Consider the following 17773-nt stretch of genomic DNA (forward strand, 5'->3'; position numbering starts at 1 on the left):
ACAGAAATGAACCTGAAATTTTTGCGCCAAGTGACCAAATGGGAGGCCCTGAGAAAAAGTCTGGGGAGGACATGAGGAATCTGGAACCATGCAAATCAGCACTGGTGCTTTTCATAGCATGTTTACTTTAGCACATTTAGTAAATTCTAAGATGCTTAAGGGAAGGATACTCTGCAACCTTCCAGGGCCCAATAAAATCTAACAAAGTCTGGGCTCTAAAGCAGATGCTCAGACTGATCTTTTAATTTCTGAACGTTCTTAGATTTTAATGTCTGTTTGCTTTCAAACACACCATTCCTGCTACAATTTCCAGAAAGTCTTCTACTTGTGCCCTCCTAAGATTGTTTGTACCTAACAACAGGCTTTCTTTTCTGTTACAGACCCAGTCTACAAGTGCCAGCTTGAGTTAGGTTAAGAAATTCCTGCAGATTTGGGGTTGAAGTGGGGAAACAAATTCAGTTCACCAGATAAGATTCCATCACTCATGTGGAGGACTGGGGAATCAAACCTGGTTCTCTAGATTATAGTTTACCACTCTAAACCAGTACACTATGCTGGCTCTATTACTGTGGTTGCCACGGACAGGTGAACTATGGTAGGGAGAACACTGTAAAAGTTATTTTGTGAATCTGTTAGGAAGGTGACAGAAACACATTCCCCTTAAAAACGGGTAGAATTCTGAAACAGCAATATTGCACAAGGAACACAAGTTGAAGAAGCAGCATCCAAAAGTGAAAAATTAAAACAGGGAAGCTGAAAGCATAAAGGAAAGAGTAACAAACAAGGAATCTGTTTAGGTCAGAGGCCTGATACAAAATACACAGGAAGATGGCCAGCAAAAGTAAACATTTCAGACCACGTATCAGAGTGCAATGTTGAAGTGAACTGTGGCTCAGCAGGGACAGCTAAATTGAGACAAACTGCTGCAGGCAGTAAAAACATAATGCATTGAGCACTGTAAATGAGGGGAAAAGAAAGATATTGGACAATATTGTAGAGTTTCAGATACAATCAGAACTTTATAAACTGGTTCAAATAAGCAAAAAGCAACAGACAAGAAAGAGTGAAGTCCATCTCTTCCACAACTTTTGCACTGATCAGTGCTTGCTACAGTCTGATCTTTAGCAAATCTAAATCCATGCTGTTAAATGGAGAACAAACTATGCTTAAGTAGAATGCTCTGTGACATATATGCCCACCTTCCACATGGTCAGACTCCTCTTACTCTTTAATTGCAAACCTCTATTAATAATCCTTCATATGGAATCTAAGACAGTCTTCATTGTATGGATGATATCAGGTTTATTGCATTGTCAATTTTGTAATTGGCTTTATAGTAAGTTATAATAGTGTAAAAAGTTTTCACTTCATTGTTCTCCAATCTAGCAAATCCTGCTTTGCTGTCTGTATTATACCATGTTTTGAGTGCAACATTCTCTAACTTCATGGAGTGTTTGTATTTTATGTTCTTGCTGCATTGTTTTCAGTTTTCATCTGCATCAGGTCCACTGAGAACATCAAATTGTCAATGGAGTAAATAAACAACTTGATCAGGTTATTATACAACAGGAGTCCTCAACATGGTGCCCACAGGCACCACAGTGCTCGCCAACACCTTCCTTGATGTTCGTCAAGTGTTTTGAGAAAGCGAGCAGGGTGAGGTGGACCAGGAAGAGTGGAGGGAATGGGGAAGAAGCAAGCGAGAGAAAGGCTCAGGCCCCTATTGTGTTCTTTTAAAGTATCCCCTTCCGTGCAAAACCAGACACCTATTCTCAGAAACATGATTTGTACCATTATAATATCTAATTTGCCACTTATAAGGCTGCCTCTTTAACTGTGACTGTGAGTATTCTGCTGCATGAAGATGATCAGTCTCATTTCACCTAATGCATAAGCATTGAATCTGTCCCCAGAAAAGACTAACAAGAGGCAAGGCCAGATCAGCAACTCATGTAGAGAGGCAGGAGGCCCCTTCCACTGTGAGCAAACACTTAAGTATGTTTATTTCTCATGGCACTTTAGCAGTTACAATGCAGCATGTTGTTTTGGAATTATTTAGCCAGATTTGAGTGTTGTTTTATATGGCAGATACATGATTTTAAAACTTTTCAAGAAGAAAATAAATTTTAGGGTATTTTTGTTAAAAATGCTAGTCCTCATATACAAGGCTACATTCATTTCTACTGATCCCCCCCCCCCCCACCGTCTCAGGGTCGTGGGAGAAGCCCCTCCCCCCAGCTTTTCATTTAACATGCAGCTTTTTCTTTGTACATAAAGCTTGAATCAGAAAATGGGCAACTTAATGTAACCTGCATGTTTATAAGTCACATTAACCTCATGGCTGACTTCAAAACCCTTGCTGTTGAGTGTCATGGCAAAGCTGAAGAGAAAAAGTAATTTTTCAGAGCTGCCAAACCAGTCAAATTGCTTGAGTGAGCAAATTCTGCTTTGCCTTTCAGAACTCAGAAGCATGTAGCAACCGCAGCCCCCCCCCCCCAACCACCCTGAAAAAAACCCAAGTAGTAAACCCCCAACACCAATACAGATTCTCTTTCCTAGAATTACACTCCCATCAGATTTTGGAATAATCTCTTTCAGCAAACACAGTGCCTATATTCATTCATCTTGGCTGCACAACCATGTTACTGATGGTACTTGTACCCTGCACATTATGCTGCCAGCTTCTCAAAACAAAGACCTACTTGCTGTATAGCTGTGCAACAGGCCTATCTAGAAGCAGTCACTTTTATCTTCAGATTTGTTCAGAACTTCACAAATGTATAGATACCCTAGATTGACAACTGTAATAACTTAGGCCCCTTCCGCACATGCAAAATAATGCATTTTCAAACCACTTTCACAACTGTTTGCAAGTGGATTTTGCTATCCCACACAGTTTCAAAGAGTACTGAAAGCAGTTTGAAAGTGCATTATTCTGCATGTGCAGAATGAGCCTTAGTGAAAACTAACACAGCCCAAGTTCCTAGCCAATTCAGTCACTGTGGCAGCAGACCAGCCGCTGTCGGTTACACAACCAAGCGCCTCCGGGTACGATCAGTATACACATGCTGTTTTAAAAAGCAAATAGAGCTTTATTAAAGAAAATTAGAAAGATCTCTAAAATTAAACAGAACATAGTTTAGCATTGACAGGATGCGCAGAGATCACAAAGCTAACTCTCTAAATACTTTCTCAAGTCCTACAGAACATGCAGTGGCATATCTATGGAAAACAGCACCTAGGATAAGCACTGAAATCCCCCCCCCCCTCCCAGCCAACCAGCTCACACCCATCTTTTAGATAACTTTACCATAATATCAGTACAAAAATATAAGTCAAACTTGCTAATCTTTTAATTAACAAATTATGGCACTTCACAAAATTTATAACTACACATTCCTTGTTTTCAGTAATGCAATAAGAATATATGGCATTAAAAATTCCAGGGATTACATAAAACCCACTAAGACCATAAAACCTTGGAGAGTCATCTGAGACCTGACATCATTTTTCACCAATTTAGGGGAGCTCCAGAAATTCTACATCACTCATTTGGGAGCCTAAAGTGAGGTAGTGACGAGAACATCAAGACTAGGATCCATACGTAAATCTCTACTCTGCCATAAAATCTTCTGGGTGACCTTGAGTAAGTCACTCATTCTCTCAACCTAATGTATCTCACAAGGTTGTTGCAAAGATAAGACAGAGGATGAGGAAACAATGGACAGCACTCTGAGTAACACAGGAGAATGGGCAGGATAAAAATGTTAATGTTGGGGTGACATTCAGCATACTTCTTTGCAGCCTGTTTGTGAACTTTGGGGTGACATGCAGCATATTTTCTCACAGCCTGTCTGTGGACTGATGGGTTTGTTTTCGCATATTTTGCAACAGCTTCCTGCAGTTGTCTTTTTATAATGCAGTGTATAAAGCACTTTCTGTTTAATTCCTCTTCTCCCTATAGAAGTTTCAGCAGAAGGGATAGGTTCGCGTGTGTTGTGGAGGGCGGTGTTAGAATGCATTTAGCGCATCTTGGTAAAAGACATGAAGCTGGTAGTGTGTAACTGTCACGCTTAAAATGTTCATGCAGCATATCCTTTCTTAGTGAGCACCTAAACCACATAATGAACCGGTGTGCCAAATTTCAACATTGTAGGTTTGGTGGTTTTTGAGTTCTTTTGATGAGTCAGTCAGTGTATTGTGATACATATTTATGGAGAGGAGTGTAACCAATCTTTTTTCTTATGAATAAATAAACTTTTAAAAATGAAAAAAGCCAGTACCATCTGCAAAGTTAAAAAAACTGTACAATCTGTGAAACATCTAAGAAAGTATGACATCTAAGCTGAACTGCAACTGTACAATCTTATTACATGCTGGGCTGAGAAACAAAACTCTGAGCCACTGTGCCAACATTTTGTGTTGTGATATATTTATCCTGCCTCCTGCCTTATCTGCCTCATCCAAATCTATCTCCAAGATATTAATCCACCCTTACATAAGAACATAAGAACAAGCCAGCTGGATCAGACCAAAGTCCATCTAGTCCAGCTCTCTGCTACTCGCAGTGGCCCACCAGGTGCCTTTGGGAGCTCACAAGTAGGATGTGAACGCAATGGCCTTCTGCGGCTGTTGCTCCCGATCACCTGGTCTGCTAAGGCATTTGCAATCTCAGATCAAAGAGGATCAAGATTGGTAGCCATAAATCGACTCTTCTCCTCCATAAATCTGTCCAAGCCCCTTTTTAAAGCTATCCAGGTTAGTGGCCATCACCAATTCTCCTGTGGCAGCATATTCCAAACACCAATCACACGCTATGAAGAAGGGTTTCCTTTTATTAGTCCTAATTCTTCCCCCCAGCATTTTCAATGTGTATGCCCCCTGGTTCTAGTATTGTGAGAAAGAGAGAAAAATTTCTCTCTGTCAACATTTTCTATCCCATGCATAATTTTATAGACTTCAATCATATCCCCCCCTCAGCCGCCTCCTCTCCAAACTAAAGAGTCCCAAACGCTGCAGCCTCTCCTCATAGGGAAGGTGCTCCAGTCCCTCAATCATCCTTGTTTTGTTGGCACCCTCTCTGCACCCTTCTCTTTTTCTATCTCCTCAATATCCTTTTTGAGATGCGTATGCGACCAGAACTTCGACACAGTACTCCTGCGCGGTCGCATTCACTGCTTTCTATATAAGGGCATGACAATCTTTGCAGTTTTATTATCAATTCCTTTTCTAATGATCCCCAGCATAGAGTTTGCCTTTTCACAGCTGCCATGCATTGAGTTGACATTCCCATGGAACTATCAACTAAGATGCTTAAATCCCTTTCCTCTTTCCTGGTCTGTGACTGATAGCACTGACCCCTGTAGCGTGTGTATGAAGTTTGGATTTTTTGCCCCTATGTAATCATCATCACTTTTTTACATTTTGCTACATTGAACTGTATTTCTGCCATTTCTGAGCCCACTCACCTAATTTATCAAGGTCCCATTGACAAGCTCTTCGCAATCCTTTGTGGTTCTCAACTCACCCTACATACAATTTGGTATCATCTGCAAATCCTAAGTAATACCACGCCACTCCACTCCTGCATTTCCAGGTCATTTATGAATAGGTTAAAGAGCACTGGTCCCAAAACGGATCCTTGGGGGACACCACTCCCTACATCTCTCCACAGTGAGAACTTTCCATTTACACTCCACTCGTTGTTTCCTCTGTTTCTCAACCAGTTTTTAATCCATAGGAGGACTTCCCCTCTTATTCCTTCATTAAGCTGAGTTTTCTCAACAGTCTCTGGTGAGGAACTTTGTCAAAAGCCTTTTGGAAATCCAAGTAGACAATGTCCACCGGTTCACCCCTGTCCACATACATAATTACACCCTCAAAGAACTCTAGTAAGTGTGTGTAAGACAGTGTGATTTGTCTTCTGCAAAAGCCATGCTGACACTTTCTCAGCAGGTCTTGCTTTTCTACATGTTTAATAAATAATTTTATTCTTAATGATATACATAGATTCTACTAATTTTACTCAGGAACAGATGTCAAACTGACTGGCCTGTCACTTCCCGGGTCCCCCCTAGATCCTTCTTGAAGGATGGGTGTGAGATTGGCCATCTTCCAGTCTTCAGGGATGGAGCCTGATTTCTTCAGGGATAAGTTGCATATAAAAGTGAGAAGATCAGCAATTTCATGCTTGAGCTCTTTAAGCACTCTTGGGTGAATGCAATCTGGGCCAGGGGATTTGTAAATATTTAGTTTATCAATGGCTGCCAGAATCCTTCTTCCTTGTCTACCACTATCTTCGCTAGTTCCTCGGATTCTCCGCCTCCTACATAGCTTGGTTCAGGTGCAGGAATGTTCCTCACCTCCTCTTGGGTGAAGACAGATGCAAAGAATTCATTCAGCTTCTCTGCAATCTCCCTGCCATCTTTTAGCACACCCTTTGTTCCTTTGTCATCTAACGGGGCTCACTGCTTCTTTGCATGGCTTCTCTTCTGCTTTGTTGATGTACTTCTGAAGAACTGGGCTGTTTGTTGCTGGTCTTGATGTTGGGCAAGGCCATGCGTTCCTCATAATCCTTTTTTGCCTCCCCTTACAGCTAACTTGCTTCTCTTTTGCCACCATTTAGTTCCCTCTCATATTCTTCATCAGCCAAACTGGACTTCCATTTTCTAAAAGACATTTTCTTTTTTCTGGTAATTTCCTCAACCTCTCTTGTTAACCATGGTGGCTTTCTTTTGGACTGGGTGCTGCCTTTTTCTAACCTGTGGAACACATTCTAGCTGAGCTTTTATTACTACTGTGTTTTTAAATAACCTCCAAGCATCCTGGACAGTTTTGCCTCTCTTGATTTTCCTTTTCAGCTTCCTTAAAGCACTATCCTCCTCATCTTTGAGAAATTGCCTTTTCTGAAGGCAAATGTGTAACTACATTAGTAGTTGCCACTTGTTCAGACATGCTGAGATATCATTGAATCTGACAGCATTGTGGTCGCTGTTCCCTAATCGGCTCAACAACACTGACTTCCCTGCACCAGGTCCCACATCCCACATATGAATTAGATCTTAGGATCACCTCTCCCCTGGTTGGTTCCGCACAACCATCTGCTCTAAGTTACAGTCATTTAGCATAGCATAGAATGCTCTCTCCTTACTACTATGACCTGAACATGCATTTTTCCAGCGCTATATGGGGATAGTTAAAATCACCCATTACCACTTCACATATTTTGTTTTTGTTGGCCTCTCTAATTTCTTTTTTTTTCCATCTCAGAATCCTCTCTTGGTCAGGGGGACCTAATATATTCCTTTCTAATATTAAACTGTCCTTCACACCTGGTGTATTGATATCCACAGTGATTCCCCTGTAGGGGAACCGTAGCTCCCCTTGCATTGTCTATTTTATGTGATACTCATGCTCTCTTTGATGTGTAAAAGGCAACCTCACTCCCCAATGCGCTCTGTCCTATCCTTCCTATAGAGCCTCCTGTAGCCTGGGATAACAGCATCCCACTGGTTCTCCCTCATTCCACCATGTTCCCTCTGTAGTGCCCACTATATCAAAAGTCCTCCCTCTCAAAACTCTGGTACTCTAGCTCCCCATTTTAGGTCGAATGCTTCTACTCTATTAGCATAGAGACACCTTGTATACCCCTGTCTCTGTCCTTAACCTTGGGATGTATGTGCTTTTACCACCTCAAGTCTTTTTTGTAGACACTATCCCCTTGTCACATGCACACATTGGAGCATATGTTCCTCAGAAGCTTATATGTGGTTGATTTAGAAAAACCTCCCTCTTTCTGTACACATGCATCCCCATAGATACTGTATTCCGAATCAAGTCACCTCTCAGCTCCTGGTCGGCTTTCCCCTCAGTGATCAGTTTAAAAAGCTGTTCTGCCACCTTTTTAATCGTTGAGAGCCAGCAGCCTGGTTCCTCTTTTGGTTAAGATGAAGCCATTCCCCGCTGCTTTGTACAGGCCTACCTTTGTCCCAAAAAGGTTCCCAGTTCCTGACAAATCTGAAAACCCTCTGCCTTACACCACCTTCTCTCATCCACTCATTGAGACTCCTGTATCTCCGCTTGCCTATAGCTTCCTGCTCTGGCGCAAGGTGGAACAGGTAGCATTTCTGAGAATGCCACCTTGGAGGTCCTGACTTCAACCTGTTTCCTAGCAGCCTCCAAATTTAGCTTCCAGAACCTCCCGGCTCTGCCACATTTCCCAAATGTCGTTGGTGCCAATGTGGGACTACAACTGCTGACTCCACCTAGCAGCACCACAATGTTCTAAAAGCCTACTTCTAGACGGGCAAGCTGCGACATCCGCAACCTTCGCACCAGGCAGGCAAGTCACCATGCGGTCATCACGCCTCTCACAAACCCAACTCTCTACATTTCTAATGATCGAATCACCCACTACAAGGAGCCCTCACTCTCCTCGAGGAGGGGTATCCTCTCAGTGCGTAGAGGATAGCTGATCACCAGTTAAGGAAGGGATCCCATCTAAGGGAAAGCATCTTCCCCACCTCAGACTGGCACCTCCATCCCTAAGGCTCATTCTCCATCCAGACATCTGAAGAGATGTCACCTTGGGAGTGGGACCCCGGGCTGTTAGGTCCCTGAAAGTCTCTGCCTGTCACCCCTCTCTGCCTCTCTTTCTTAGCTTCTCTCTCCAGGTCTGCCACCTTGGCTTCAAGCAAGAGAACGCATTAACGCTCCTTTGAGTGCCAGGGAGCTCATTGCAGAGAGGGCACACCCAATGACTTCTGTCCTAGAGAGGCAGATACAGTCATACATGTGAGACACTCAGTGCAAAAACACTGGAAAGTTTCTCCCCATCCCCTGCTGGCTTTCTGCCTTCATATCTGATTTCCTTTTAGATATTTAAATATTAAGCTTTTAGTCACTGCCTCTGAGCTATCTGCACGGTTTTTCACTTCGTCAAATATGTCCTTATTAATTTAAAACAAAAAAATTAAATTAAAATATGCTACTGCCGTGGCTTTGAGAAAAGCCTCCTCCAAAATGGAACACCAGGCAGGTCACTCTTCTGCTCTTCCTGGCCAAGTCTCTTCTGCTGCTACTCCTCTCTGCTGGATCCAGAGACTGAACTAAAGCCCCACCTCTCAGGACAAAAGCCCCACCTCTCAGGACAAAGAGGAACAAGAGAAGAACTCTGTTAACCCCTGTTAAGCCCCACCTTCCAGATTCAGCAGCCTTACAAGGAGAAAAAGAGATAACCCCTGTTAAAATACACTGTTTTAAAAGCTGTGGCTTTGAGAAAAGCCCTCCAAAATGAACACCAGCAGGTCACTCTGCTCTTCCTGGCCAAGATGTTCCATCTCCTCTATCTGTTAATAAATCTTTAATCAGTTTAAGTTTTAAATCTGCCTCAAGTATTTATTTATTTATTCATTTATTTAGTGAGGAGTGAGCCTGGAAAGGAATCAACCATAGTAAGAAACAATTGAAGATCACTGTAACATGAAGACAAACACTAATAAAATTACACCGTGTGGCTCACAGCCAAATTGCTGAATTACTTAAGGGGATTTATTTATTTATTTTTCAATTTATATCCCGCCCTTCCCAACAGGGCTCAGGGTGGCAAACATCAATAAAACCACACAATAATCATTCAGTGTAAAACCAATACTGATATAATGGTATTATTTAAAAACATTCACAATAACAATAAAAAGACAGATGGTGATAAAACCCTAACCAGACACCCATGGGAGGCAGCGATGTTCCAGTCAGGCCGGCTGGCACAATATAAAAGCCTGGCAGAAGAGCTCAGTCTTGCAGGCCCTGCGGAACTCACAGATGTCCCACAGGGCTCTAGTCTCAGCTGGGAGCTCATTCCACCAGTAGGGGGGCCAGGGCAGAAAAAGCCCTGGCCCTAGTGGTGGCCAGCCGAACATGTCTTGGACCAGGAACCACCAGTAAATCCCCCTCCCCTTGAAGAATGGACAGGTCTAGAGAGGCAAAAATGGCGAGAGGCAGTCCTGTAGGTATGTAGGACCGAGACTGCTCACAGCCTTAAAAGTCAATTGCTTTAGGCACAAAGACTACCCCCTGAAAAAATATAAAGCAGAGAGCAACAGTCCAAAAGTGTTTTTTATTATATTGGTCAGATGTCCAGGAAGGTTAAGAGAAGGGTTTTAGAGCATCTGTCATGGATTTGAACTCAGAACAGAGAGGCCCCATTTGTGGAACATTTGCTTCAACAGCATCATCAGTGATGGGATGGCTAAGGGGCAAGTGAAACCTTGTACCAGGTTCTAATTTGAGGGAACCATATGTGTAAGTTGCATTTGGTTTGGTAGTCTTTATCTTTGTTTGTACTGGCTTGGAACAACATTGCTTTTTGCCCCTATGTGCATCACTTTACATTTTGCGACATTAAACTGCATTTGCCATTTCTTAGCTCACTCACCTAATTTATAAAGGTCCACTTGGAGCTCTTCACAATCCTTTGTGGTTCTCACCACCCTACATAATTTGGTATCATCCACAAACTTGGCCACCATACTGCCCACCCCTACTTCCAGGTCATTTATGAATAGGTTAAAGAGCACTGATCCCAAAACAGATCCTTGGGGGACACTACTCCCTACATCTCTCCATTGTAAGGACTTCCCATTTACATCCACCCTTTGCTTCCTGTTTCTCAACCAGCTTTTAATCCATAGGAGGACTTCCCCTCTTATTCCTTCATTGCTGAGGTTTCTCAATAGTCTCTGGTGAGGAACTTTGTCAAAAGTCTTTTGGAAATCCAAGTAGACAATGTCCACTGGGTCCCCCTTATCCACATGCCTGTTTACACCCTCAAAGAACTCTAGTAAGTTTGTAAGGCAGGACTTGCCTCTGCAAAAGCCATGATGACTCTTCCTCAACAGGTCTTGCTTTTCTACAAGGGAAGGCCCTTGTGAATCTTCCTGATGGAGCTAATTGCCTCTTTCCCAACTAGAAGTTCTCAGCTGCATCAAATGATCTAATTAGCACTAGCTGGGGACTCAGCCTTGGAGATTAACAGCATCAGAAAAAATGCACTCTGCACCTGGCAGAAGCTACAGCTAACTAAAACTGAAAGAATCCTCTATGATGGATACTCTCTTGACAGCTATCACTTTCTAACTGGCAATAACTACAGGCATCTCCTTAAAAACGAATTGGGAAGTGAAAGGAAAGAATGTGTACAGATTGAAGGAATATCTACTACTGTGATAAACTACAGCCTTAAAGTAGTAATTTTTAAAGTCTTCTAGCATTCAGGAAGCACGAGCTGTTCTGGACAACAGCCTACTCTATTAAAAAAATCCAGACTAGATACACAGTTTTATTCCTTTGCGGCCCTAATCCAGTTTTTGGCTAAGAGATCATTTACACATACAGTTAAGTTCTAAAACTGAAAAAGATCCACTAGACTATCAACTTAAATGTTCTATTTAAAGCAAAACAAACTTCCAAATAGGCAACTGTCATAACCAAAAATATGTTAGAATCAGTGTTAGTATAGGGAAGAATTTCTAGGGAGTGCTTTACTGCTTCTGCCTTGCGTCAGTCTGTATTTGTCTAAAACATTCCTTGCACTGCATAGCATTACATTTCTCTATAACAAACAGACAGTTACTGAGTATATTTGGACACCATTGATTTTGATCACTTCTTGGTAAAGGATGCTGCCTCTTAAGGCAACAGCAGTTCAAAGTCTGTGTGATGTTTCCAAGTATGAGTTACCAGCTTTGCTGAACTGAAGAAGAATTAACACAGGAATATATTAATTCAGCTCAAATCTATTTAGATAAGGCTTGTGCAGGAGAACCTCCTGGTGGGTTGTGCAAGAAAACAGGCTCAAATTACACTTGTCTAAAACTATTTGAAAACCAAAGAATTTTCAATTAATTTAAAAGGAAAAAAGCTTTAGCTAGCTACCTCTTTAATTGAATTTTTCTCCTTTAAAAGCCCTTTACTCAGAAGTGCAAGGACACCTTTTATCCATTAACCAATAGATATCCCCAAGTTCCACAGAGCACACAAAACATCTGCCAGTCACAAAGATCACTTTGAACAAATACAACAATGCTGCTGCCATTTTCACTGGGGTCCTCTAAACTGGAGCAAGAATTAGAGGGCCTGGTTTGCAGTGAATAGACTTGGCTGCCAAATTCCAGAAGCTGCTTAGAGAAAGCAATGCTCAGTCATGGTTTTGGAATGCTTCCTTGTTCCTAAGCTATTCAACAGTGAGCACAACCTCCTCCCCACCCTTATAAATGTTTAATAGTGAGCTAAACAAGTAGAGATCGCTTATTTTTCAAAGGTCACAGAGAATCACTGTTCACTTCACATGACAAGCCAGGAAAGCGTTACCTCAACACAAAAAGGCATGAAGTTCCCAATAGGCAGCACACTAAAGCACGCAAGAAAAGCAGAGACTGAGAATTATGCTCTCAGCTAGCTGCCGTTCTTTGCTACCATATCATTCATCTCATTTTCTAGTCAGAGTTCTTATCCAGCTTTACTCACTAGTGATGTGGAAAATTCATCACATTTCTGAAACCTTCTCAAAAGAAACTAAAAAACCAAGAGAACCCTTTATTAATGATACAGTCAGGAAGTTCAGTTCCTAAACTACATGGAAATAACGAAGGAAATTCCTAAGAGAATGTACAAATTAAACTGATTCACTAATGAATGAAAGGCAGGACTCCTTTCTTCCAGAATTAGGGATAAAGTTCTCAAAATCAGAGTGGAGACAACTCCAGGGACTAAGATTGCCAATAGTCCTTACGAATGGTATCCTGTCCCCTTAACAAATACTTAAAGTATGGAGATGGGTGGCTGAAGCACTGGGATAAAGAACATCCCATAAAGCCTCCATTGAAGGAAAAAGACATTGTGTTTCTCCAGGTATCTGAAGGAGTCCTTTAAGCAGCAAGAGTGTCATGGGTCACACCTCAACATCCCCATTCACAGTCTGCCAATAAATTTTGTCCTCTTGCACCTCATGTCTTTGGCAAGTCAGCTCCTTACTAGACCTGGTTCACTAAAAGAGGAATTAATACAGAGGTAATAAAGAGGGTCACACAGAAACTTGCCTTGCATAAAGCACTTATCTACTTATCCCTACCTCACACCAGATGCTAGAAGCAGTGCCTCTTTTGTGGTGGCCTATTACACTGTGGAACACTATTTCTCCCCTGAGACTCACCATTAATAAGCAATTAAAAATTTCTACAGGAATTTAATTATAATTTCATGGGTTTTCAGAGGTGCTGCAATTTCATTTGTTTGCATAGGCTTTTAATGGGGTTTGAAAAGCGAGGGTGGGGGGAGAAAGATACTTGGTTTTATTTTGTTAGTTTCTAAGTTGTGATGCTTTTAATCACCACATATAAGCTTCCTTGAGTCACCACGAAGGGCTGGACATGGGTATTTTAATTGATATAGGTTTTTTAAAACTGATTTTATATTATCAGCTGCCTCACTAAACAAAAAGTTAAAAGTACAGTAAACACACCTTCCATTCTTGGAAACTTTCTACTAAAGTTATAACTTCTGTTGTGCAGCTCAATCTCTTCCATGACAGAATACACAATATATGGACCCAGGCTCCCTGCTGTATAGCATGATAGAATATCTGTGTGGTATACATTAATATACTTCCCACACCCAATTTCATTTTCATTGTGCATTCAATCAATGGGAGAAAGTTCTTTCCTTCTCACTTCTGTAACCACCCCAAGGAACAAAGACATTATGGGAGGGCACAGGGCAGCACTCCTTACAAACGCAAGTAAAGCGTAAGTCTCTACAGAACTCAGCGCAACTTGCTCCCATGTCCCGCTATAACAACAATTCCATTCACTCAAAGAAGTAAATCCTACTGAACACAGGCAGAGTTGCTTCTGAGTAGCCATGTACTGAAATAGCACGGTATAGTAAGCGGGCTAAAAGGACTCGCCCTACTGATTGCAACAACCACATCCCACCACACTTCTCTTCGGCGACAGTTTTCCTCCCCATCCTTACTTGGCCCCATCGGGCTGACCCCAACACAACCCTCTTTCTCTTCCAGCAAACCCCCCCCCCCTTCACCCCTTCAGCGCCAACCCAAACCCAGCTGTTTCACTGGACTGGACGCAAAAGGACACTCCAGTCATGGTCGAACGGCTCCCCCGAGGAGGGCGACCAAGCACAGGCGACCCCAGTACCTTCAGCGGGGAGCCTGACCCCTGCGACGCGCGCGCCCCCGCTGCTCTGTCCCGGATAAGTGGCTCAAAGGACCAAAAGGTGGGGCCGTACTCGGTGCTTGGGATTGGCAGCGCCAGGGAGGAGCTCGATGCGGTACGAGAGCGCCGTGGGCGGGTCAGCGCTGTGCAATAGGAACCGGCTGGGAGGGTTCCCCGGCCATGGATGCGGACAGAGCCTCGGGGCCGATCTTGAGGTCCAGAAGTCAGCTTTTGAACACGTGAAGCGCCGTGCTTCTCCAAACCAAATACATTTTTCATCACTGGCTGGTCGTTTTCTAAAGTCTCGGAAAGCGTTTCCAACTCACTTCAGCCTCAGACAGCACCGTTGCGAAAGATGGGTGATTTAGTTTCGACCATGCAAAGTTCAGTAGTAATTCACGATGACTCGGTTTTTGGAGGTCGCGCCCTCTTTCCTCCTCTGATTTGTTGCCAGCGAATGAAATAGGTAGGCACTCTGGATGTCCCTAAAGGTGTTGTTGTTCTCTTTGCTTCCCTGTGTTTTCAGGCAAGGACTGAAAACGACCGTAGAGTCAACTCTGGGCGCAGAGTACAAGGGATGAAGAGCCGAAGCAGTTAAAAATGAGCAGTTGTAGCATTAAAACAAAAACAAAGCCCTGTGTGTTGATTTCAGAAACTAAAAGTTAAAAGCTTGAGCCACTCCAACTCCCTGGTAGAAAATCAAGCCCTCAGCTGAGAACTGGTATGTGGAAAGTACTAGTCTGGACAGATTATTTCATTTCCTCTATATCAGGGGTAGGGAACCTGCGGCTCGAGAGCCGCATGCGGCTCTTCTGCCCTTGCACTGCGGCTCCACGAGCCGAGCTGCCAGCCCCATCCTTGCCTCCCGCCTCCTGGCAAGGCAGCAAGGCAAGCGCTTTCCCATTTCGCCTGCGCGGGCCGGCTGGGCCGCTAACCGCTGAGCTTCCCCTTCACCGCCCGCCCTGTTCGAAAGCGGGCGGGTGCTTTCCTGGCGGTTGGTGAGGCTGGCGCTGCTTCCTCTCGCCTTCACCCTCGCTCGAAAGTGGGGTGGGTGCTTTCCCCAGCGACCGACAAGGCCGAGCAGCTGGCTTTCATCCTTGCCCACCTCCTGCAGGCAGCAGGGCGGCGGAACACCAATTCGCCCTCGGCTTCCCTTCGCCCGCCCCTTTGGAGCGGGGCGGGCGCATTTCCGGCCCGGCCGGTAAGGGCCGAAGGCCGCTGGCTTATCCTTGCTTGCCTCTGCAGGCAGCAGGGCGGGCGCACCAATTGCCTGGCTTCCCCTCTGCACCCGCCTCCCATTGGAGCCCGAGGCGCAAAATGTCGAGTGCTGGTTCTATCCTTGGTCCTCCTCCTGCAGGCAGCAGGGGCCTGGACGCATCCATGTGCTTCTCAGAATGAGTGGAGTAAAAGGTAAAAAACCCCAATATATACAGTGTTATCTTTATTTTAAATGTCAAAAATTATTTGCGGCTCCAAGTGTTTTCTTTTCCCGTGGAAAACGGGTCCAAATGGCTCTTTGAGTTTTAAAGGTTCCCTACCCCTGCTCTATATAAACCCTGTACCATTTGAGGAAACTTTGAAGATTCAACATTTCCTGTGTAGAAAGTGTGGGAGTTTGTGTTACTTAACTTTGTGTGGGAAGCATAAGGTCAAATAAGGACTTCAGCTCTGCATATTTGGATGTATACTCATAGAAGCCTGTCTTTTACCAAAGCATTTATCTCCAGGGAGTGAAGAGTTATCAGTGATTGCTTGATTAATTGAAAGACTAAAGAAGGGGAGGGATTAATATGTCTGTTTTAGACGACTTTGAGTAGGAACTGAGACTGACCCAAGACCACCTAGCACCCTTCATGTGGAGGAGTGGGGAATCAAACCCTGTTCTTCCAGTCCACTGCTCTTAACCACAACAACATTGTGACTCTTTGGGGCTATCCAGGATTTCTTTAATTCTGCTCTCAATCCTAAAGAAAGAGTGAGCTATAATCAGATGGCTCAATTTGCTAGCTATATTAGAAGTATGTCTGACTCAACTCCTATGTTTGTTTATTTCATATTTACCACCATCTCTCTCCAGTGAGGACCCAAAGAGGTTTACATAATTTCCCTCCCTTATTCTCACAACAACCCTGTAAGGTAGGTTTGGTTGAGAGCATGTGACTGGCCAAAGTTACCCAGCAAGCTTCCATGCCACATCTAGGTCTCCAAGATGCTAGTTTGACACTCCTACTATACCATCTGGCTCTCCATGGCCCTTTCTGCACACGCAAAATAATGTGTTTTCAAACCACTTTCACAACTGTTTGCAAGTGAATTTTGCCATTCCGCACAGCTTCAAAGAGCACTGAAAGCAGTTTGAAAGTGCATTATTCTGCATGTGCGGAATCAGCCCATGTTGCTTTCTCTGAGGATAACTTGCTTTTTGTTTCATCTGGCCATGGACTGATAGATGTGATGCGGGAAAGTGTAAAAAGCAGCTAAGCAGCTTATTTGAATTTGTGCCAAAGAGAGTGCTGCAATACCTTTCCCTAGTTTTTTCTCTGCTGCAGATGGCCCTAATTCTTGGGTTGATATTTGCCCCACAGAGAGAAAGCCATTTCTTCTTTTTCCCATTTCTTCCCTTTCCCCTTTGTGGTTTCCTTTGTCCTGTCTCCATCACTCTGGAGGAATGAAATCATTTTTGGTTGTTGGCCCCTATTGTCACTCTCTGGTTCACCACCACCTTGCTAGAATATTCTTTTTAAGGCGAACAATTATTCAAGGTGCCATCACTACATAGTAGATGTTAGTTTAGTTTTATGTTTCTAAAGCTTGTTTTTATATGTATATTGTTAGCTGCCCTGAGCCTGGTTTGGTGGAGGAGGTCAGGGTAAAAATTAAATGAACAAATTAATTAAATTGGGATTTGGGTCCACAGTAAGATAGGTGTAATGAGAAAGTCACATTCTACAGGTTAAAATCCTTCACTCTGTGGAAATCCTCTGGGGGATCCAAGCCACTGACACTACTCTCTATTGGTTTCTTCCTTCTCACACTTTCTCCTGGGTCTTTCACAAAGAATAAAAGCACATGGAAACGTTGTGTGTGCTGAAGAAACTTTAGAAAGACCAAATTAATTTCTCTAAGTGCCCTTCTAATTTTTCTTGCAACCAGTGTTAGTTTTATAGCTGGGGAAAAAATAGATTTAACACCAAATAAGACCTGGAAAAAATCCAGCAGAAATTCTGGAATAAATTGCTACGCTTAAATGCACTTAAGATATGAAGGGACAATACAAGAGGGTGAATAATAAAGAGAGAATTAAGGTAATCATGCACACTCACATGGCCTGAAACAAGCCCCGTCACTGATGTACTAACAGCTTAGTTCTATGTACAATTACATTCTTCTAAATCCATTCAAGTGAAGGATGATGTGAGTCTGCCTAGGATTGCACTGTAATACTGGTTGAAAGGCTTATTCTTTTTCACACAGGGATTAAGCTTATCCTCCTTCCAACTATGGGGTTGAACTCCTGGGATGCTGGCAAGAAAGAAAGCCCA

At 43.2% G+C, this 17773-nt stretch overlaps 1 protein-coding gene across 1 annotated transcript in view; it reads right to left on the reverse strand.

The window, feature by feature from the left end:
* The window catches only part of RHOC (ras homolog family member C), a 29370-nt gene extending 15025 nt beyond the window's left edge, over window positions 1-14345 (reverse strand). Inside the window, exon 1 of the mRNA XM_048498073.1 lies at window positions 14214-14345. The gene's annotated coding sequence lies outside the window, so the exon portion shown is untranslated. The remainder of the gene's footprint in view (window positions 1-14213) is intronic.
* Window positions 14346-17773: the final 3428 nt, after the last annotated feature.

The sequence above is a fragment of the Sphaerodactylus townsendi genome, linkage group LG05, assembly GCF_021028975.2.
Source record: "Sphaerodactylus townsendi isolate TG3544 linkage group LG05, MPM_Stown_v2.3, whole genome shotgun sequence".
In the NCBI taxonomy this organism is placed as follows: domain Eukaryota; kingdom Metazoa; phylum Chordata; class Lepidosauria; order Squamata; family Sphaerodactylidae; genus Sphaerodactylus; species Sphaerodactylus townsendi.